Below are 15,041 nucleotides of genomic sequence, written 5' to 3'. Positions count from 1 at the left end.
GCCCATCTTTCCTAGGATTGTTGAGCTGGATGATTTTAAATATCAAGCTGTATGCTATCTTCTTTTTTTTAATTTATTTACTTTTCACTGAATTTTTGAGAGAGAGGAAGGGAAAAGGAGAGAGAGAGAACATCGATTGGCCACCTCCTGCATGCACCCCACTGGGGATCAGGCCCACAGCCTGGGCATGTGTCCTGACTGGGGGTCGAACCGGCGACCTCTTGGTGCATGGGTCGATGCTCAGCCACTGAGCCACACCGGCCAGCACAACAAGATACCTTTAAAACTCCATGTTTTTGTAAATTAAACACACACACTTCATCAGTCCAGTAAGAGGTTCTATGTAAAGAGACTCCTTCTTACATCTGGACAGCAGCTGCAGTCTCAGTCACCACCAGGTTTTTATTTGACAGTCATTTTTCTAAACAAATGAGAAGAGTAGGACTCACCAGCCCTGCTTCTTTCAAGTCTTTGGTGGGGGTGTCAATGTCTGCATTTCCTCCAGGGATGCAGTATTGCTTCTGGTTCACTGTCTTGGCAAGGGTGGATGCTCCAGAAGCTTCCACTTAGCCCTGCCTACCATAATGACCCCAAAGCATTCCATAGGTCAGAGCCAACGTGGGATTCTCTCAATTGCCAAGTGTATCTATTCCAGTCATACTTCCAGGAGCCAGGGGAATAACCAAAGGGTGAGTCCATGGGCCACCTGGGCCCACAGTGAGTCAGACTTGAGTTGAGATTCTGTTTGTCACTGTTTACCATAGACGCCTACTCTGAGTGACGGGCCACAGTGGCATTTTGAATCCCAAGGAATTGGCACCGATTCAGAGCCAGTGTCTTGTCATCCTGGAAGGTCTGGGTATTTCCTTTTCCCCAGAGCACACTCACTCCAGTAAATGGCTGCAGGCCCTTTGGGGAATGCGAATGTGTGGAGGAAGATGAAAGCGTTTACTTGTGAAGGTGGTGCAAGGTCCTTCTTCGAGGGAAGGACCTTTTCAAAGGGCTCTGGGTCTGTGAACTGCCTTAAGTCTGGAAACTGGGTGAGAGGGCCTCGTTCTTCAGTTCTTCACTACGGTGGCTCAGGTCAGGTTCTAGCAGCAGACAGTTGTTCCTGCTGTCCAGACAAGCAATAGGCTGGTTACTAGTTCCTTCCCAGGGATACCATGATCAGTTAGCTGCCGCTGAGGCTCTCTGAGGCCGAGGCGTTCTGGTCTGAAACCCCGAGGCCCTCTGCAGCTGGTGTGCCCACCTTGCCTCTGACGGCCAAGTGCTTCCGCTGGCCTTGCTCTGATGGGATGGAGCCCATCCTCAAGGTGGCTCCTTCCGTCATAACTGACCTATAACGGGGAGCAACCACAGAACCTTCCAAGGACGAGGGAGACCCCCTCACTAACATGTTTGTCAATGCCTTAGTAAGGGCGTGTCTTCGCGGGCCTCACACAGGACAGAGTTAGGGAATGGGTCACACATGACCCATCCACTCTAACGCTGCAGTCTCCCCACACCTTGGGGTTTCCTCCTCCACGGCCAGGAAAGCTCTGGCATCTTCACTGCATTAAGTTCAACCTCATTACTCTTGAATATTGAATCGAAGTTTCAGTCAAGCAACCAAATGAGAAGTTGAGCCACCTCTGGCCATAGCAGCCAACACAGCGCTAACACCTGGAATCCCAGAAGCACATCCCCAGGAAACAGCCGGCCTGCTGTCGTGTCCCAGTGTTCCCTCCTCTCTCCCAACCTCAGAATCTGCTCCACACATTCCCCAGGTTACTGCCAAGACCTATAAGCAAAGTCCTGCGATTCTCCGGACCGCAGGCCGACGCTCTAACCGCTGAGCCAAACTGGCCAGAGCAAGTCCTGCGATTCTTTTGGTGTCTGAGCCACTTCCTCCTGGGTCACACCGTGTCCCTGTCTCTCCAGAGCAAGCCAAGGTTTGACACTGTGTATGGGCAACAGGGAACGGCGGTGGTGGGGCCTGAGGAGAATGCACTTCCTCTTTCAAGGCACCTGCCTCAGGTAAGGTTGTCACAGGTTATTCAAGTAGAGGAAAATTAGTGTCCCGGCTCGAGGGCAAACTGCTGCCAGTGGTGAGGGGCCTCAGAGTGACCGCAGAGCTCAAGCTGGTCAGTCTTGTTGGGATGTGTCAGTTCATGGGACGCCTGTCTCGGGGGCAGGATCCTTTTCTTTCCTGATCGATGCCCGAACTTCCACGTTCTTGGCAAGACTGTTAAGGCAGCAGTCACTATAATTCAGCAGCCTACACAATCCAGTTTTGTTTTTGTGCGGCACTATCCTGAGAAATTCTTGCAGGGTCATCATGGAAGCTCTCTGGTTCCCATTCCAGACGTGAGCTGAGAGGTAACAGGCCTAAGCTTGTCATTTTCTCCTTATTCGAACGGGTCTCACGCCACAGTCCATGTGGTCATTATTCTTCCATAACGGAGAAGGGCAGTGGCCACTCGCTCCCAAGGCACATGGCAGCTCATCACAGTCAACCCCGGGGGTGGGCTGATAGACTGTGGTGCCACTGCTTGACGTGGCTTACTGCCCCCATTGATTTATTTCTATCCTCACCTGAGAATACGTTCACCGATTTTAGACAGAGAGGAACATCGATCGGCTGCCTCCCAAACGTGCCCCAACCAGGGATCAAACCTGCAGTTATTGGTATACGGGACAACACCCCAACAAACTAAGCCACTCGGCCAGGGCTGGCCCCCATTTTTCATTGACAAAGAGGTCAACACTGTGCTCAAGCCCAAGGGCACAACTGGACCAATGCCCAAGTCCCACCTTTATGGCTCTATTTCCTGGGACAGTCCTGGTATCAATTCTTTATTAATCTGTATCCAATCAAGAGACAGAAACCACATAGTAAGTGAAACAGTGTAGTTGAATATAAAGAATTTTTAAACAATGATAAGATAGGAGCTATAAAGATGTGAAGAAGATTCTAAAAAGTATCTCAGAGCTGAGGGAGAGTCCCCAGGGCTGTGGTGCAGGTCTTGTTGGAGAAGGTTGGCAGAGAAGTTTGCTGGGTTGCCCAGGTGAGCAGCGAACCTCCAGGGTGCAGGTGAGCTGAGGCTGGTGGGTGGGCACGCAGAGGGAGTCAGGGCACCACCATGGGCATGAGGCTGGCAGTGTGCTGCTGTATCTGCATTGGGAGGGCAGTAGCAAGTGATCACAGGCCCCGTGGGGGCTTCATGGTGGCTGAGGGACTGCAATGCCTGGCACACAGCTGGAGCAGAGCACTCCTAGGTGCTCCCCCTGCCTCCCAACACACACACACACACACACACACACTGCTGATAGACCATGGAGCAGGAGGAAAAAGCAAAATGCACCGGTACTTATAAGGAAAACTCCCTCCCTCCCGCACAGCGTGTCCCTGGAGAGAAGGGAAGCGCGGCAAGCCCAGTGCATCACCGCAGAGCGAGCACTGAGGGCAAATGAGGGAGCACACGCTGGTAACCGCAAGTGCTCTCAGGCACTTTGAAGGTCCAGAAGAAAGAAAAGAAGGAACTCTTGTTACAACTTATTTGTGAGGTAACTATAACATTTAAAAATATTTACTGATGCCCTACTATGTACTGTTTTAGGTCCTAGCGTCACAGCAATGAACGAGACAGATCAAATGCCCATTCTCATTTAGTTCACACTGTAGTGAAGGAACTCAGACAACAAGCAAACCAACAAACACACTTAAAACATAAAAGGTGTTGCCCTGGCCGATTTGGCTCAGCGGTTAGAGCGTCAGCCCACAAACCGAAAAGTTGCGGGTTTGATTCCAGTCAAGGGACATACCTTGGTTGCAGTTCGGTCCCCGGCCCTGGAGGCAACCAATCGATGTGTCTCTCTCACATCGATGTTTCTCTCTCTATCTCTCCCCCCGATTCTGTCTGAAAATAAATGGAAAAAAGCCCTGGCCGGTTTGGCTCAGCGATTAGAGCGACGGCCCGTGGACCAGAGAGACCTGGGTTCGGTTCCCGCTAAGGGCACGTACCTCGGTTGCAGTTTGTCCCCGGCCTCGGTTGGGGTTGTGCGGGTGGCAGCCACTCGATGTGTCTCTCTCTCTCTTTCCCCCTCTCTCCCTCCCACTCTGTCTGAAAATAAATGCAAAAATGTCCTCAGGTGAGGATAAAAATAAATTAAATAAAAATAAATGGGAAAAAATCTTCCGGTGAGGATTTAAAAAATCAAAATAAATAAAAAATTAAATTTAAAAGGTGTCCATTGGCATAAATCATATGCAAGGTGAAGCAAGGAAAGGGTGCAGGGGAAGAGCCTGCCCCTCTCGGCTGTGATGACTGGCTTAAAGCAGACCAGCCCTCTCACCAAGAACACGAAGGGCAGATAAAAACAAAAACAAAATTTTATTTGAAGTCATCAGAGAGCTACTAAGACAGCCAGAATCTGAGGAGCCAAGATTCCACAGAGCATGAAAAATCATTTAGGTGAACCCAAATTCTACTCCACTTTTCACCTACAAGGATTTGTCGGATTGTAAGTGGCACAGGGTGAGAAGCTAATCAGAGGGTGGCCACTAAGAAGCCAAGAATCCCAGAAGCTCTTCCGAAACATCATAGGGCCAAGGAAGCTCCTGAGACAACCAGGACTTGAGGGACCAAGATCCTGGAGAAGAGAGTCCTAAAAAAATGAACTTTCCCTGCAAGGTATTTGCTTCTTTGCAAGTGGCAGAGGGAGAGGCTTAGAAGCTGAGCAGAAAGTATATACAAGAGATGAGACTCTAAACAGAGCTCTTGGCTGTCTACGGTGCTAGGGACGTAAAACGTGGAGTCCAGGCTATTAAGGAGGAGGGCTCATTATAAACCCCAGGCTCTTAATTCAGACCTTTTAAGGCAGCGGTTCTCAACCTGTGGGTCACGACTCCTTTGGGGGTCAAACAACCCTTTCACGGGGTTTGCTAAGACCATTGGAAAACACATATCTCCGATGGTCTTAGGAACCCAGACAAGGCTCCTCTATCAGTCCCCAGGCGGGTCCGCCCACATGCAGATACGCCCACACACATGAGGAGCTGTACTAAAGGGTCGCGGCATTAGGAAGGTTGAGAACCACTGTTTAAGGTCTACATCCTAGGAGAAAAGGAAAACCAGAAACGAGAAATTGATAGAGCCTTAGAACAAACTAGCCACAAATTAGCTCAATTCCTGACCAGATTAAATTAATCTGTTTTATTGCTAATTCCCTGCCTACAGAAACTGAAGCAAATAAGTAAATCTTCTCTGGAGAAAGATAACATCACCCAGAGTGTGTACAATTTTTCATACAACATGTTCACATTGAATTAAAAGCTGCCCGTCTTTTATGGAACCAAGAAAAAAAAGTCAACAGCACTAGACGATTAGGAGATTCAGATACTGGGATTTCAGAAGCAGATTTTTAAGTAGCTGATTAATATGTTCAAGAAAAAACATGACATGATAGAGAATTTTACAGGTGAATTAGAATATATAAAAATAACTAAAATTGAAATTCTAATGTGTAAAAATGTAATAAGTTAGAAGATAGATTTGGCAGAAGAACTGACACAGCTGAAGAGAGACTGATGAGTAGGAAAAGGGGTTAGTAGAAAATATCCAGACTGAAGCAGAGAGATGAAAAGATAAAAAATACAAAAAGAGCAGAAGAAAACATAAGAAATGGTTTTATGATACTTGTCTTTCTCTGTTTGGCTTGTTTCGCTTAGAATGATACTTTCAGTTTCCTCCATGTTGTCTCAAAGGATAAGAGATCTTTCTTTCTTATAGCTGCATAGTACTCCATTGTGTATATGTACCACAGCTTTTTTATCCATTTGTCTACTGATGGACATTTGGGCTGTTTCCAGATCTTAGTTATTGTAAATAGTGCTGGTACAAACATGGGGGTACATATATTCTTTCTGATTCGTGTTTCAGGCTTCCTAGGGTATATTCCTAGAAGTGGGTTCACTGGGTCAAATGGCAGTTCAATTTTTAATTTTTTGAGGTAACACCATATTGTTTTCCATAGTGGCTGCACCAGTCTGCATTCCCACCAGCAGTGTACTAGAGTCCCCTTTCCTCACACCCTCGCCAACACTTGTTGCTTGATGATTTGTTGATGGCGGCCATTCTGATCTCACTTATCTGTGGAATATAATGAACATAACAGTCTGAGGAATGGGGTAGTCCCAGAGACATGGAAGTGGGGTACAGTCTGACAATCCCCAGAAGAGAGGGTGGTAGGGGAGAGATATACCACAGAACTTATATTCATGTGTGCATGAACAATGGACATGGACAACAAAGCTGGGGACAGGGTAGGAAGGGAGGGGAAGGGGGGAATCAGTGGGGGAAAAAGGAGAAACATCTGTAACAAAAATAAATTAATTAAATAAAAAAATAAGTAAAAAATAAAAAAAATCAATAAAAACATATATATAAATTTAAAAAAAGAAATGGTTTTTAAAAATGTAATATAGGTGTAGTTGGAGTTCTAAAAAATATAGAGAATGTGGCAGAAGCAACATTTGATAAAATAATGGCTGAAAATTTCCCTAATCATTAATAAACATCAAACTACAGCTCAAGAAACACACACACACACACACACACACACACATCTACATGCAAAATAATGAATTTGGAACCTTACCCAACACAATACACTAAAACAAACTCAAAACTGAAGACCTAAAAGTAAAAGCTAAGATTATGAAAACCTTAGATGCAAACTTGGGGTGACCTTCATGCCTTTGGATTTGGCCCTGGTTTCTGAGACACAGCACAAGTGCAGGAAACAAACAAATAAAATAGGTAAGTTGAACCTCATTGAAATGGAAAACTTTTGTGCATCAAAAGACACTATCAAGAGAATGAAAAGACCACCCATAGAATGGGAGGAAATATTTGCAAATAATATATCATAGATAGGGAGAAAACATTTGCATATATATATGTCTAATATCCAGAATACTTAAAAAAACTCTTACAACTCAACAACCAAAAAACAAACAACCCACTTTTAAAATGGGAAAAATAGCCCTGGTTGCTTTGGCCCAGTGGTTAGAGCATTGACTCTAGGACCAAAAGGTTTTGCGTTCGATTCCCAGTCAAGAGCATGTACCTGGGTTGCAGGTTTGATTCCCAGCCCCTGTGCTCAATTTGTCTCTCCCACATTGATGTTTCTTTCTCTCTCTCTCTCCCCTCCCTCCCTCCCTTCCACTCTCTAAAAAATCAATGGAAAAAATGTTCCTCAGTAAGGATTAACAAAATAAATAAATAAAATGGGTAAAATGTTGGTGGGAATTTAAATGATGCAGCTGTTGTGGAACAAAAAATAGCAGTTTCTAAAAAAAAAAAAAAATTAAACATAGAATTACCATATGATCCAGCAATTCCACTTCTGGGTATATAGTCAAACGAATGGGAAACAGAACTCAGACACTTGTACATCAATGTTCCCAGTAGCATTCACAACAGTCAAAGGAAACAACCCAAATGTCCATCAGTGGATAAAAGAATAGACAAAAGTCATTATATACATACAATGGAATATTATTCATACACAAAAACGTATGCAGTAGTAATACATTCCACATGAACTTTTATTACTGGAAAGGGGATCTGGCCCTTAGCAGGTCTGCCTAGGGTTCTTTTCTTTTTGTTTGTTTGTTATCCTCACCAGAGGATATTTCTTTTTTTAAATGTTTTTACTGATTTTTTTTTTTAGAGAGAGTGAGGAAGGGAGAGAGATAGAAACATTGATATGAGAATGAAACATAGATTGGCTGCCCACTGTATGCCCCCCCCAATGGGGATTGAGCCCACAACCCAGGCACGTGCCCTGACGGGAATCGAACTGGGACCTCTCAGTCCATAGGATGACGCTCAACCCACTGAGCCACACCGGCCAGACCAGAGGATATTTTTTCATTAATTTCCAGATACAGTGGAAGGGAGGGAAGGGGAGAGAGATAGCTAGAGAGAGAGAGAGAGAGAGAGAGAGAGAGAGAGAGAAACATTTAAGTGACAGAGACACATCAATTGGTTGCCTCCCACACGACCCTAACAGGGACCAGGGATCAAACACCTGCAACCCAGGTATGTGCCCTTGACTGGGAATTGAACCCACGACCCTTTGGTCTGAGGGTCAACACTCTAACCGCTGAGACAAACTGGCCAGGGCTGCCTAGGGATGTTGACTTCATGCAGGAAAAAATTTACAACATGAGTCCAGGTGTTTTTGAAAGTATATTTATTAACGCTGGGACAGTGAGACCGGAAGGGCCGAGGACAGAAGAAGCAACAGGAGAGCCGGGGCCGGGCTGCTTTGGCTCACTGGGAAGTCAGAGAAAAGGGGCCTTCGGGCCAGGGCCAGGGGGTGAGCCCGGGATGAGCTGCTGCTGCCCATTGCTCCCTGGTTGCGAGTCTTGTGAGGACCCTTAGAGTTTAGGAGGTGCTGCCTGCGGGGGAAGGAGAGAGGGAAGGGAAAGGTGCGAGTGTGCGTATGTACTGAAAATGATAATGTTTTTAAGAGATGAAAGCATGAAAAGATATATACAGCCCTGGCCGGTTGCTCAGTGGTTAGAGTGTCAGCCCGCAGACCAGAGTCGCAGGTTCGATTCCAGTCAAGGGCACGTACCTCCGTTTCAGTTCATCCCTGGCCCTGGTCGGGGTTGTGTGGGAGGCAGCCCGTCGATGTGCCTCTCTCACATTGATGTTTCTGTCTCTCTCCCTCCCTCCCACTCTATTTATCTGAAGATGAAAAAAAAGATGTCCTCGGGTGAGGATTGGAAAAAAAAATAATAATATATATATATATATATATATATATATATATATATGGCCATGCACACGATCTCATTTACTCTGAATACCTTACTTCCTATATGTGAGAAAATGAAAGCATTATTAAAATGATGTTGACCATGGAAAGTTTACCAGACCCTTTCAAGAAACACATTCCATTGGAGAAAATAATGCTGGAAGGAACCGAGTTGGAAGAAGCGGAGTGTCACGGACTGAACTGTGTCCCCACACAGTCCCCATGTTGGCGCCCTGGCGCTCAGTGGGCCTGCGCTGGGAGCCGAGCCTGTAGAGAAGGTCGGCTGCGTCCTAAGGGTGGGGCCAGGCCGCAGAGACACCAGTGTTGCTGCGCAGAGAAAGGCCGCGTGAGGACCAGGGAGAAGGCGGTGGGCCGCACGCCTCGGGTCTGCCAGCGTCCGGATCTTGAACTTCCAGGCTCCAGGACTGTGAGCAAATGACTGTGTTGTCTAGGCCCACAGCCTGCGATCTTGTGATGGCAGCCCTCAGACTGACACAAGGAGCCTCTAATACTTGATGACAAATATTTAAAGGCAATTTTAGATAACATGGACATAATTAGTTCTGTTGCTTGCAAGAGATCATGGTCATGACAAGAGCAGAAACATCATATTCAAAAATGCAATTTCCAACAGTCTAGGGTTATCAGCAGCTGCATAACACGGCATAACACTTATCCGTTTTGAGTTTTGTCATACATTGTCAATACTTTCACAACATGGTTCACTTCTGGAGACTCCATTGCCAAGGTGAGCAGCCCATCCAGCAGCTTACCGGGTCCAGAGGTGGACGGACCGACACCGCCTTGTTGCTCCCTCCTGACGCTCGTCCACCTTTACCACCACCGACCCAGCATGGACTGCAGCCGCTGCGTCCTCTCACCTCCCACCGCTCGGAAACACTGCAGTCTCCAGTAGCCACGTTTAAAAACTTCACATGCTTACTTTATTATTACTAAATGCCATTTGCCTTCATTATGTGTCTTTTAAATTATTTCACTGTTCATTTACATTACAGCACACATTTGTTGCAGTTAAAAGGAAAACATGATGTGTATCCTGTAATGTTCTTGCACAAATAAACTCATTAGTGAGTCAATTAAGTGTTGAACAATTAGGTAACTGCTGTGTTTTTGTTTTGTTTTTTTCTTTATTGATTTTAGAGAGAGGAAGGGAGAACTATCGATGAGGGAAAGAATCGATTGGCCGCCTCCAGCATGCTCCCCTCTGGGGATCAGGCCCACAACCTGACCATGTGATCTGACCAAGAATCGAACTGGCAACCTCTTGGTGCATGGGTCGACACTCAACCACTGAGCCACACTGGCCGGGTGGTAACTGGTGTTTTAAAGATGTTATATTAAGTAGAAAAACCTGGTTGATTGTTACATATATTTTTTAGAGTGTTTCAAGTATTGAGGAAAATTGGTTGGGGTTTTTAGATGTGCTGGGAATACATTATTATTTTTTCCATTTAAAATAATAACATACAGACTCCCACTATCTAAAAATTCACAATCCAACATGTTTTTGAAGATGGATTAAATCCTCTGAAGGATACCCGAACTGGGACAAAAGGTACTGGGAAGAATAAAGGCACATAATGACGTATTGTGGTGTACTCAATGTTGCATTCCATTAGAAGACACATGTGAGCAACCAGTTGTAAGGCTAAGATTGGCCCCTGGATCCAGGTGGCGACAGTGTGGTCATTTGATTTACAGTTAACATTTCCCTCCTGAATCTTGAGACTAGAAAGTAATCTGTGTGGTGGTATTTTGCCTCCATATGAATGTTTAGAACCATCATTCATCTATTGGTTTTAACAGCAATTGATAATCTTTGCCTGAATCAATAATTTTGAAGAAGTTTGTGAAATTTTGTTTTTCTAATTCTTTTATTTCTTTTCATTCATTGTTTAACTAGAATTCTGTGAAGGTTTTTCTTTTTCTTCATTAACTAAGACTTTTAGTTATCCTAAAATAAACTTTTATTGGGAGAACAAGATAAATGCTTAATATTTTTCTTTAATAGACAATTTTCAAAATAAGTAACTGTTTTTTAAAAATATGTTTTTACTGATTTTTTAGAGAGAGGAGAAGGGAAAGAGAGAGATAGAACCATTGATGTGAGAGAGAAACATTGATGGGCTGCCTCCTGCACACCCTCTGCTGGGGATCAAGCCCGCAACCCGGGCACGTGCCCTGACTGGGAATTGAACTGGGACCTCTCAGTCCATGGGGCAACATTCAATTCACTGAGCCACACTGGCTGGGTTAAGTAACTTTTTTTTTTTTTTTTTTTATCCTCACCCGAGGACATTTTTCCATTTTTTGTTCAGATAGAGCGGGAGGGAGAGAGAGAGAGAGAGAGAAACATCGATGTGAAGGGACACATCGAGTGGCTGCCACCCGCACGACCAACCAGGGCCGGGGACAAACTGCAACCGAGGTACGTGCCCTTAGCGGGAACCGAACCCAGGTCTCTCTGTACCGCAGGCCGACGCTCCAACCACTGAGCCAAACCGGCCAGGGCTTAAGTAACTCTTTTAATAGTTGTCTCAGATGATAACAAATGAGACTTTTTGACTTACTCATTTTGAGTCTCAGTATAAATCAGTGAATGTTCATTGATTCAATGTGTTCAATACAATAATTTTTTTAGTTGCTCAGATTGTCACCACTTTGTTCAGTGGGGACACTTCCATATGGGGTCCTGGGTCCTTTTGACATGACATCATCTTCAAAAGCTTTCTGGCTTCTTAACACAAAAAGGTGTCCCAGGTGCACCTTGTCAAGTGCTCACTCTAGACCTGGGATCAGAGGTTTCATTTTTTAAAAAATATGTTTTTGTTGATTATTTAGAGAGCTAGGAAGGGGGAGAGAGAAACATCAATGTGTGAGAGCACCCCCCACTGGGGCTCGAGCCTGAAACCCAGGAATGTGCCCTGACCAGGAATCAAACCTGCGACCTCTTGGTGCATGGGATGATGCTTGATCCACTGAGCCACACTGGCAGGGCTGGAGTCCAAGGTTTCTAGAAGAATCCACACTTTGTTGTAATGGGGAATGGGATTAGAGGTCACAACATGGGCTCTAGGACTGCCCACTGCTTCTAGCTCATGGTGTAGGTGTGAACGAAACCGCCTCCGTCTCCACGTCCCTTCACGCTGTGACCTCCGAGCAACCTCACTGTCCTTAGGAAGCACACCACAGTTTGCTTGATGGTTATCTGTGTTCCTTACAATGTAGCCATGAATATTTTTGGTAGTAACACCCAGAATGGCATGACAGCGGAGATAAATATCAAGCTGGTAAGACCATGGAGTATAAACAATCATCTATCACAAGACCACCAGGAGGTACGGGGCCCCTGGCACTCCTGCATTTGTTGTCCCTTTGTCTTGCCACTCATTAGTACCTGGGTTATACTGCTTAAAAAGTATTGTAGCAAGGGTCTATTAGAGGAGAACAATTTGAGCAAAACTACGGGATCATCTATTCACGGCAGCTCAGTCTTCCTGTAAGTATATCACCCTGTGATAAATTCTGTTACATTCTATGGCGCTGCCTGCTTTGTTTTTGGGTCTGAAGATAAATTCTTGTTTCGGTGGCAATTACACCTTTGTCGTACTGTCTGATGTCCATTTCAATGGACAGGACCAGAAAATAGATATTTGAAAACGCATGAGTTCATATTGATTTTTAACTTTAATTTGTTTATTGTTGAAAGTATTATAGATGTCCCCCCTTTCCACCATTGACCCCCTACTCCCCTTAATTTTAATTTTATTATTATTATTTTTTTTAATCTTCACTCAAGTATATTTTTTCTATTTACCTTCAGATAGAGTGGGAGGGAGAGAGAGGGAGAGAAAGGGAGAGAGAGAGAAACACTGACATGAGAGGGACACATTGACTGGCTGCCTCCCACATGACTCAACCAGGGCCAGGGACTGAACCCTAACCATGGTAAGTGCCCTTGGCTGGAATCAAACCCATGACTCATTAGTCCGCAGAATGATGCTCTACCACTGAGCCAAACTGGCCAGGGCAATTTTATTATTATCATTATTATTATTATAATTATTTAATCCTCACCTGAGGATTTTTTTCCATTGATTTTTAGATAAAGTAGGAGGGAGGAAGAAGGAGAGAGAGAAACATCGATGTCAGGGAGATACAGCGACTGGTTGCCTCCTGCACACACCCCAGTCAGGGCCAGTATCAAACCTGCAACCCAGGTAAGTGTCTTGGCTGGGAATTAAACCTGTGATCCTTTGCTTGGAGGTCTGATGCTCTAACTACTGAGCCAGGGCTAATTATTTTTTCTTTTTTTAAAACTTATCTTTAGCCCTGGCCGGTTTGGCTCAGCAGTTAGAGCGTTGGCCTGTGGTCCAGAGAGACCAGGGTTCGGTTCCCACTAAGAGCACGTACCTCAGCTGCAGTTTGTCCCCGGCCCTGGTTGGGTCGTGTGGGTGGCAGCCACTCAATGTATCCCTTTCACGTCGATGTTTCTCTCTCTCTCTCTTCCTCTCTCTCCCTCCCACTCTACCTGAACAAAAAATGGAAAGATGTCCTTGGGTGAGGATAAAAACAAAACAAAAAAATCTTATCTTTATTGTTGAATGTATTTACAGATGTCCCTAATTTCCCCCCTATTGACCCCCTACTCCCTGCTCCCAGCCCCCTCTCGCCTTCCCTACTATTGTCTGTGTCCATTGGTTATGCATATATGTATATAAGTTCTTTGCTTTATCTCCTACTGACCCCCTCCCACTTTCCTTTTGAGGTTTGTCAGTCTAACAGCCAATTTGTACATCTTAATCCCTTCAACTTTTTTACCCATTCCTCCAAACCTCCTCCCATCTAACAAACAACAAAAAGTTCTCTATATCTATGACTCTGTTTCTGTTCTGCTTGTTCATTTTGTTTGCAGATTCAGTTGTTGATAGATATGTATTTATTACCATTTTATTCATATTTTTTATCTTCTTTTTCTTCAAGAAGACCCTTCAACATTTCATATAATAACGGTTTGGTGGTGATGAACTCCTTTAGCTTTTTCTTGTCTGGGAAACTCTTGATATGTCCATCGATTCTAAATGACAGCTTTGCAGAGTAGAATAATCTTGGTTGTAAGTTCTTGCTTTTCATCACTCTGAATATTTCTTCCACTACCTTCTGGCCTGCAAAATGTCTTTTGAGAAATCAGCCGACAGTTTTATGGGAGCACCCTTGTAGGTAACTAACTGATTTTCTCTTGCTGCTTTTAAGGTTCTCTCTTTGTCTTGAACCTTTTGCATTTTGATGATGGTGTGTCTTGGTGTGGGTCTCCTAGGGTTCATCTTGTTTGGGACTCTTTGTGCTTCCTGGACTTGTATGTCTGTTTGCTTCACCAAGTTAGGGAAGTTTTCTGCCATTATTGTTTCAAATAGATTTTCAATTTCTTGTTCTTTCTCTTCTCCTTCTGGCACCCCCAAGATGCGAATGTTGGCACACTTGAAGTTATCCCAGACGCTCCTTACACCATCCTCGTTTTTTTGGATTCTTTTTTCTTTTTGCTGTTCTGATTGAGTGTTTTTTGCTTCCTTCGATTCCAAATCGATAGTCTGCTTCTTGGCTTTACCTACACTACTACTGAATCTCTGTAAATTATTCCTTTTTTGTATATCCTCACCGGAGGACATTTTTCCATTTTTTGTTCAGATAGAGTAGGAGGGAGAGAGAGGAAGAGAGAGAGAGAGAGAAACATCGACGTGAAAGGGGCACATCGAGTGGCCGCTACTCGCACGACCCAACCAGGGCCAGGGACAAACTGCAACCGAGGTACGTGCCCTTAGCGGGAACCGAACCCGGGTCTCCCTGAACCACAGGCTGACACTCTAACCACTGAGACAAACCGGCCAGGGTTGTAAATTATTTTTTATTTCAGTTAGTACCTCCTTCATTTCTGACTGGTCCTTTATTATGCTCTTGAGGCCCTAAGTTTATTGAGCAGCTTTATAACCAGTGTTTTGAACTCTGCATCTGTTAGATTGCTTATCTCCCTTTCGTTTAGCTCTTTTCCTGGAGTTTTGTTCTGTCTTTTCATTTGGGACTTGTTTCTTTGTCTCCTCATTTTGGCTGCCTCCTTGTGTTTGTTTCTATGTATTAGGTAGAGTTGCTATGTCTCCTAGGCTGGGTAGGGTGGCCTATTATAGTAGGTGTCCTATAGGGTCTGGTAGCACAGC

Source organism: Molossus molossus, unplaced genomic scaffold (genome assembly GCF_014108415.1).
Source record: "Molossus molossus isolate mMolMol1 unplaced genomic scaffold, mMolMol1.p scaffold_m16_p_8, whole genome shotgun sequence".
NCBI classification, from domain to species: Eukaryota; Metazoa; Chordata; class Mammalia; order Chiroptera; family Molossidae; genus Molossus; species Molossus molossus.
The sequence above is the reverse complement of the archived record's forward strand: the minus strand, read 5'-3'. Positions refer to the sequence as shown.